The sequence below is a fragment of the Borostomias antarcticus genome (genome assembly GCF_949987555.1).
Source record: "Borostomias antarcticus genome assembly, chromosome: 12".
NCBI lineage: Eukaryota > Metazoa > Chordata > Actinopteri > Stomiiformes > Stomiidae > Borostomias > Borostomias antarcticus.
In genome coordinates, this window is record NC_140245.1 from 5,337,483 (window position 1) to 5,346,098 (window position 8,616).

Genomic DNA, 8,616 nt, shown 5'->3' on the forward strand with positions numbered 1-8,616 from the left:
GATTTATGGGAGTGTTTTCAGGAGAGGCGCTGCTTTATCCGAGAAGACCATGAAGAGAGGAGGAGAGGAATGGAGGAGCATAACTCACTCTTCCCTGGCCTGGGAACTAGGAACGGCCTCTCTCTCTCTCTCTCTCTCTCTCTCTCTCTCTCTCTCTCTCTCTGTCTCTCCCTCCCCTCATCTCTCACTCTCTTTCTCTGCCTTCGTACACCCCCCCCCCTCCCCCTTGTGTAACACCCTAGTGGTGATGTGATGACCTGTTCAGGACTGTCAAGGTCAGATATGCTAATGAGGAGGATGCATATGCAAATGATGCTGCTTAATATAGGCGTTAATTACCCTGCATGACTCATTAGGGATGGGGTTATGAAGCATGATCTGGTGTGTGTGTGTGTGTGTGTGTGTGTGTCCACCAGCTGGTCAAATGGTCCCAGTGGGTTTCTTTGATCAGCCCTGCTGAATCTCTGCTCAAAAAACATTTCAGAATTGAGTTATAGAATACAATGACATTCATACTCTGCATCCTTAGACACACTCTCTTCTCCTCACCTTTCCTCTTCTCCTTCCCTTCTCCTCTCCTCACCTCCATTCTTCTCTCCCCTCCCTTCTCCTCTCCTCACCTTTCCTCTTCTGCTATCTTCCCTTCTCCTCTTCTCTCCTCACCTCCATTCTTCTCTCCCCCTTCCTTCTCCTCTCCTCACCTCTCCTCCCCTCCCATCACCTCTCCTATTCTCCTCTGTCCTCTCCTCCTCTTCTCCTCTCCCCCCTCCAATCACCTCTCCTCTTCTCCTCTCCTCACCTCACCTCTCCTCCCCTCCCATCACCTCTCCTATTCTCCTCCTCCTATTCTCCTCTCCTCTCCTCTTCTCCTCTCCTCTTCTCCTCTCCTCCCTTCTCTCCTCCCCTCACCTCACCTCTCCTCCCTTCTCCTCTCCTCTCATCCCTTCTCCTTTCCTCTCATCCCCTTCTCTCCTCTCCTCCCCTCTCCTCCCTTTTCTCTTCTCCTCCCTTCTCCTCTCCTTTCATCCCTTCTCCTTTCCTCTCATCCCTTCTCCTTTCCTCTCATCCCTTCTACTTTCCTCTCATCCCTTCTCTCTTCTCCTCCCTTCTCCTCTCCTCCCTTCTCTCTTCTACTCCCTTCTCTCCTCCCCTCCCCTCACCTCACCTCTCATCCCCTTCTCTCCTCTCCTCCCCTCTCCTCACCTCTCATCCTCTTCTCTCCTCTCCTCCCCTCACCTCACCTCTCCTCCCCTTCTCTCCTCTCCTCCCCTCACCTCACCTCTCACCCCCTTCTCTCCTCTCCTCCCCTCACCTCACCTCTCATCCCCTTCTCTCCTCTCCTCCCCTCACCTCACCTCTCACCCCCTTCTCTCCTCTCCTCCCCTCACCTCACCTCTCATCCCATTCTCTCCTCTCCTCCCCTCTCATCCTCTTCTCTCCTCTCCTCCCCTCTCCTCTCCCATTTCTCTCCTCTTTGTTTAATTGAGTCTAACCCTAACCAAACAAAGCAGACTGAGCTTAGAGACAGAGAGACAGAGAAAACACTTGAGTGTGTGTGTGTGTGTGTGTATTTCAGTGTGTCTGTGTGTGTGTATGTTTGAGTGTGGGTGGGAGTGTGGGTGGATGTCTGTGAGTGAGCGTGCATGCGTGCGTGGGTGTCTATATTTGTGTGTGTGTGTGTGTGTGTGTGTGTGTGTTGGGAGTGTGTTTAGTGTGTGGGTGTGTTCTATAAGCAGTGCTTAGGCAAAGAGAATGTGATGTGCAGTGGGCTTCTATGACTACAGGGCACTACAGTCAGCCATGACTGAGACACCAGAGCACAAGAAGAGGGAGAAGAAAGAACAACAGAGAGAGAGAGAGAGAGAGAGAGAGAGAGAGAGGGAAAAAAAGAGGAAGAAAGAGAGAGGCATGTTGTTTGTGAGGTACCTTTTTCCATTTTCTGATATGCAGAAATCTATGAAAGACAAACAAACACAAACACAAACAAACACACACACACACACACACACACACACACACACACACACACACACACACACACACACACACACACACACACACACACACCCACACTTGGTGCACCTGCAGCTTTCAGGATGAGGAAAGGAGAGACAGCATCAGGGTCTTATGGCGTCTCACCGTCACAGTCACATGCATTTATCTCTCCTCTCCTCCCTCTTTCTCTTTTACTCTCTTCTTCTTCCTCCCTTTCTCTTTCTCTCACTCTCTCTTGTACGTGAGTTTGTGTATTTTTGTGTATAATATGTGTGTGTGTGTTAATGTAAGCGATAATCAGTTCAGCTGACACATAGTTCCCTAGAGTGCTCATTATTCCAGTTTACAGCTGTGAGTCGGTCTTAACACCTGTGTTTGTGTGTTAGCACTATTCTGCACAACAACACCTTGCACCATCTCCCAAGTGAACACCAGCTTCATCGCGACATGCACACACACGCACACACACACACACACACATACACACACACACACACACATACAAACACACACACGCACACACGTGCACACACACACACACACACGCACACACACACGAGCTGCTCAGGCTGTGTCAGGGGTGTGATTGTAGAAAGCTGGTCAGTACAGCAGAAACCCTGTGGTGTGTGATCGTAATAGGGAGCTTTGTCCTTGTTTACTCCGGGGGGTAACAGGTTAGGTCTCTCTCTGGAAATAACATTACATTTGATTCGATGTTTGCGTGTACGTGTCTGGAGAGCGATGTGACAGACCGCTGACCCTAGCTGAGCCTGTGTGTCGCTGTCAGGGAGGGGCAGCAGAGGTGGCTCTCAAATGCAGAGAACAGGCAGGATTCCAGCGAAATTCAAAACCCAATTTGGGGTATTTATTACTACAAACAGTAGCAGGCTGGCAGACTGACCGACAACAAAGAAACATAGATCTGACAAAGAACTAAGGATCTGGGTCAGCATCTAAATTATTCTAAAGAAACGTGCAGGTGGAGCTAACTCATAATGAGGCAGAGAGAGGGGAAAGGAATCAGAGCTGGACAGACGATCACACAGGCGGGACACAGAGACACAAGTGGAGTATTCTAGGGAGCGAGGCTCCTCAGCCAGATTGATGGCACATACGGCTTTACAGTGACAGGCCAAGTCATTTAGCATGACAAGATTCTCACTCTCTCTCTCTCTCTCTCTCCCTCCTTCCCTCCCTCTGTTTCTGTCATATAGTTTGTCTTTTTGTCATACTTGCTGTCCTTGACCAAGTGCCAGAGCATTGTCTAGGAGATGGAAGGGGAAGAAAGGTTTTTGTTTGCCGTACGGCAAACAGATCACGGTGTAGGGAGGCGGCGACGACGAAACACTCACACACACACACACACACACACACACACACACACACACACACACATACACACACACACACACACACACACACACACACACACACACATACACACACACACACACACACACACACACACACACACACACACACACAGGCAAGGAATGCACACTGGTGAAATGTGTCTCTGCTTTTAAGCAATCCCCGCCATCCTTCCTCCAAGGGTAGCCTGGAGCGGTGGGAGTGTGTCTGGGCCGCGCCCGGGGACCACGCCAGGCGCTCTGCCCAATCCTGGCCTTGGACGGACAGGGGAGCGATCTGTTCCTCTACATGATTTTTGGGGTTCTTGGCAGGAAATCCTTGTAAATACAGGGAGAACATGCAGACTCGGCACAGAAAGTCTCAGGAGATACCCCACCTGAGTACCTGACCACCATGCAGAGAACATTCCCAGTGCTGACAGTGTCCAAAGAGGGATTCGAACCCAGGATCTTCTTGCTGTGAGGCAAAGCACTCCGTCACCGTGCCACTAGAAGACATAGGCATGAGTGAGAGAAAGAGTTCGATGGAGACAATTGAGTTAAATTGAACTGAGAGAGAGAAGAGACAGAGATGAAAGAGGCAGAGAATAGAGAGAGCACTTACTGTACTTTTCATGTTCTCTTTGTTCAGTACATATTTTTAGAATTGGTGAAGTCAAGAAGAAAAGACATCATTTCCAAAAGCATCGACTCATCCAGACTCAGCTGTGTAGTTCTGTTTTGTCTAGATTGGGGTAGTTGAGACCCGGGGTAGTTCTGCTGTCTAGACTGGGGTAGTTGTGACCTTCTTTTCTCTCTCTCTCTCTCTCTCTCTCTCTCTCTCTCCTCTTTGTTTCTCTCTCTCTGTATTTGTCACCTTGAAGTAGAACAAGCCTGGAGAGGAGGGAGAGAAAGAAAGAAAGAAAGATTCCTGAGAGAAAAAAGAGAAGAAAGAAAAGATGGAGGCATGAGAGAGAGCGAGAGAGAGAGAGATAGAGGGAGAGAAGAGGGAGAGGCTGAAAGAGTGTGAAAGGCAGAAGAGAGGGACGAGAGGGAGGGGAGAAAGAGGGACGAGAGAGAAGACAGTAGAGAGAAGAGGGGCGAGGCAGGGAAGATGGAGAGGGAGAAAGGGGCTGTGTTCTCTGGGCGCCCGGTGAGCAGGCAGTGATTCATCATGATTATCTGCAGGTAGGCAGCCATGACACCGTCCGAGACTGGTCACGCTATTTATGGGCTCTGCCTTAGACACACCCTCTCTCTCTCTCTCTCTCTCTCTCTCTCTCTCTCTTTCTCTCTCTCTCTCTCTCTCTCCCGCTCTGTCTTTCTCTCTCTTTGTCCCTCTGTCCCTCCCACCTTCTCGCTTATTTTCTTTCTCTCTCTACCTCTTTCCCTGTCTCTTCGCGGATGTGTGTGTGTGTATGCGTACGACAGTGTGTGTGCGTGTACGTGTGTGTGTGTGTGTGTGTACGTGTGTGTCAGAGAAAGACAGCAACCCAGACTGGGAGTTCAGCAGAGGGACCGGTCCAGTAGGGGCAGAGCTGCAGAGAACCAGCAGGTCCAGACCTCCCAGATGAGATGCTGCTTCTAGAACGTTCTACTGGTCATCATTTAGTCTGTGATATGAATCGATGTTTGAATCTTTCAGACCGATGTTAATTGACTGTGTTCCTTTTCACCTGGTAAAAGTGGATCCTGTAGATGAGGCTAAGCCGGCCAGGACGAAACCAGGCCAGGCCCAGGCCAAAACCAGGACAGGCCCAGGCCAAAACCAGGCCAGGCCCAGGCCAAAACCAGGCCAGAAACCAGGACAGAACCAAGACAGAACCAGGCCAAAACCAGGCCAAAACCAGGCCAAAACCAGGCCAGAAACCAGGCCAGAACCAAGACAGAACCAGGCCAGCTGTCATCACTAACACCATGCAGATAAAGCCTTTTTTTCTCCTTGTGAAGAGAATAAGACTGACCCCTGGGCTCCACTGCATCCATCAGCGTCAACCAGTGGCGTTTACATTGAAATTTTGCAAGATATTTTTTTGGGGGGTACATCTTCCTACGCGGCTGTATGATCATTTGAATGCCACTACCCCAATCTAAATATTGGGAGGGACAATTTTAATGATCTCAAATATTGGGGGGGACATGTCCCCCCTGACCCCACCAGGATCCCCGCCCCTGGCGTCAACTGTCAGCACCCGTCAAAAGTCAAGAAAGGAACCTTGCCGATTCTCTTAACGCCGGACGCCGGCGTCGAACGCGACGCAACGGCTGCAGTGGAGCCGCTGTCAGTAATTACAATGGATTGGGGCGCCCCGGTGGCTCATGGGTTAAGGCGCGTACCACATGAAGGCTAGTCCTTATCTCAGCGGCCCGGGTAGAATCCGGCCTGGTCCCTATGCTGCATGTCCTCCCCTCTCTGTCTCCCACATTTCCTGTCACTCTAATCTTTCCTATATAATAAAGCACAAATGCCTAAAAATATCTTTAAATATAAAATAAATTTAAAAAATTACAATGGATTCATCTCCCTAGCGTCAGATGGTTGTTGGTTGACGCAGACGCTGAGGGATGCAGTTTGAGCCAAGCCTTGAGATGTGTTTCTAAAAGGATGAACAAAGCTAAATTGAGCTGTTTGAAGCTAAACTGAATCTAATCTGAACAGATGCAATTTGGTTTTAAATAAATAAATAAAAGAAGAAGAAGAAGAAGAAGAAAGAAATCCCTGGTGACAATATTGTGTTGTGGTAACAGACCTGGCGTATGGCAACACCCTATCACATACTAGCTAGTGGGAGGTGTGTGTGCCTATCAGGCACGACTATTCTAATAAGGCTCCCAGAGCACATTATTGTGGCAAGGCTGTAATGCCAGATAAATACCTTATCTCCCTCTTTCCTTTCCTTTCCTTTCCTTTCCTTTCCTTTCCTTTCCTTTCCTTTCCTTTCCTTTCCTTTCCTTTCCTTTCCTTTCCTTTCCTTTCCTTTCCTTTTCTTTTCTTCCCTTTCCTCTCTCTCTCATCCCTCTCTCTTCCCTCTTCTCTCTCTCTCTCTCTCTCCCCTTATATCTCCCAACCCCCCTCCATCTCTCTCTGTCCCTCTATCTCTCTCTCTCTCTCTCCATCCCTCTCTCTTCCCTCTTCTCTCTCCCTCTCTCTCTCTCTCCCCTTATATCTCCCAACCCCCCTCCATCTCTCTCTGTCCCTCTCTCTCTCGCTCTCTCTCCCTCTCTCTCTCTCTCTGTCAGTAGCGGCTCCTGTGGAAGCTGTTTTCCTGACGAGGTATTGAGTGACAAGACGGGTGCTTAGAGACGATGGCCTCTTAGACGTGACCTCCTGATGACTCCTGCTGGGAGGGCAAGAGGAAGGAGGATGAGACAGTGAGGGAGGGACACAAACAAACACACACACACACACACACACGCACAAACAAACACACACACACACACACACACAAACACACACACAAACACACACAAACACAAACACACACACACAAACACACACACGCACACACAAACACACACACACACACACACACACTTCAGATTCTCCTCATGCGCTGTCTGTCAGGATGAGAGTCATCAGGCAGCAGCAGGTGATTAGAGTGTCAGTGTGACAGGTGACAGACAAATGAGACGACATGCTCGCCAGCTTCTGCTGGGGAATTTGAAGGCGGCAGAGTGCTTGTGTGCTAGTGTATGTGTGTGTTTGTGTGTGTGTGTGTTTGCGGGTGTGTGTGTGTGTGTGTGTGGGTGTGTTTGTGAGCATGTGTGTGTTTGTGAGTGCGTGTGTGTTTGTGCGTGCTTGCGTGCATCTGTGTGTGTGCCTGTTTCAGTGTGACAGTGGCCATTTTGTTCATACAGACACCTCCAGACCTCCACCCTTTCTGTAGAGGGGGCCTCACTGTGGGCCAGGGAGAGGAGGAGAGGAGAGGAGGAGAGGAGGAGAGGAGGAGAGGAGGAGAGGAGAGGAGGAGAGGAGGAGAGGAAGAGGAGGAGAGCAGACAAGGAGGAGAGGAGGGGAAGGGAGGGGAGGTCCCAGAGGTCTCAGGATGAGTAAATGGTCCCGGCTGTTGGATGAGTAGTGCTGTTTATAAAGAGATGATGATGCCATTAATGGGCTGAGATATGGTTAGAGACTCAATACAATTACAAAGACTCTCCTACTCTCTCTTTTACTCCTCTCTCTCTCTCTCTCTCTCTCTCTCTCTCTCTCTCTCTCTCTTTCTCCGTCTCTATCTGTGTCTCTCTCTGTCTCTCCCTCTCTCTGTCTCTCTTGCGCTCTCTCCCCCAGTCTCCCCAGTCTACCCCCCCCCCTCTCTCTCTCTCTTTTAAGGCCTCTTTCTCCGTGGAGCAGAATAGTCTTTTCCAGTTTTACAACCCTGTTTTCTGTGCCAGGTGTGAGTGGCTCTGAGTGCAGGGGCCTCCCAGTGCAACACAGATTATATCTCTGAGACTGAAGAGTGTTTGGGTTTTATGGCCGTCGTGTTGCAGAGATGGTGTGTGTTTCCATGCGCTTATGTGTTTTCATGTGTGTGTGTATTTATGTGGTGTGTGAAGTGGCTTGAGAGTTATTCTGCATCCTGGGATGTGTGTGGCAGGGTTCCGTCTGCTGTTTCTGGCACACATGCATGCACGCACTCACACACACATACACACACACACCTTCAGTGTCAGCATATGGCCTCTCCTCTGTCTGAATGTGGGTCCAGGAATAGAACTATTAGTATAGATCTCATCAAGGCTAGATCTCCTCTCCTCTCCTCTCCTCTCCTCTCCTCTCCTCTCCTCTCCTCTCCTCTCCTCTCCTCTCCTCTCCTCTCCTCTCCTCTCCTCTCCTCTCCTCTCCTCTCCTCTCCTCTCCTCTCCTCTCCTCTCCTTTCCTTTCCTTTCCTTTCCATTCCTCTCCTCTCCTCTCCTCTCCTCTCCTCTCCTCTCCTCTCCTCTCCTCTCCTCTCCTCTCCTCTCCTCTCCTCTCCTCTCCTCTCCTTTCCTCTCCTCTCCTCTCCTCTCCTCTCCTCTCCTCTCCTCTCCTCTCCTCTCCTCTCCTCTCCTCTCCTCTCCTCTCCTCTCCTCTCCTCGTGCGCCTTAGGTATGCATATTTTTTGCTGATACGCAGTGGGGATGCATTTGAGAGGGTCTGGTTTCTGGATGTGACGGATGGTCTGAATGTTTGTTTAATTACTGTATGTGCTGTTTTGTGTGTGTGTGTGAGTGTGTGTGTGTGTGTGTGTGGGGGGGGGGGTTGTATTTAAGAATATCATTTATAACTTAATTA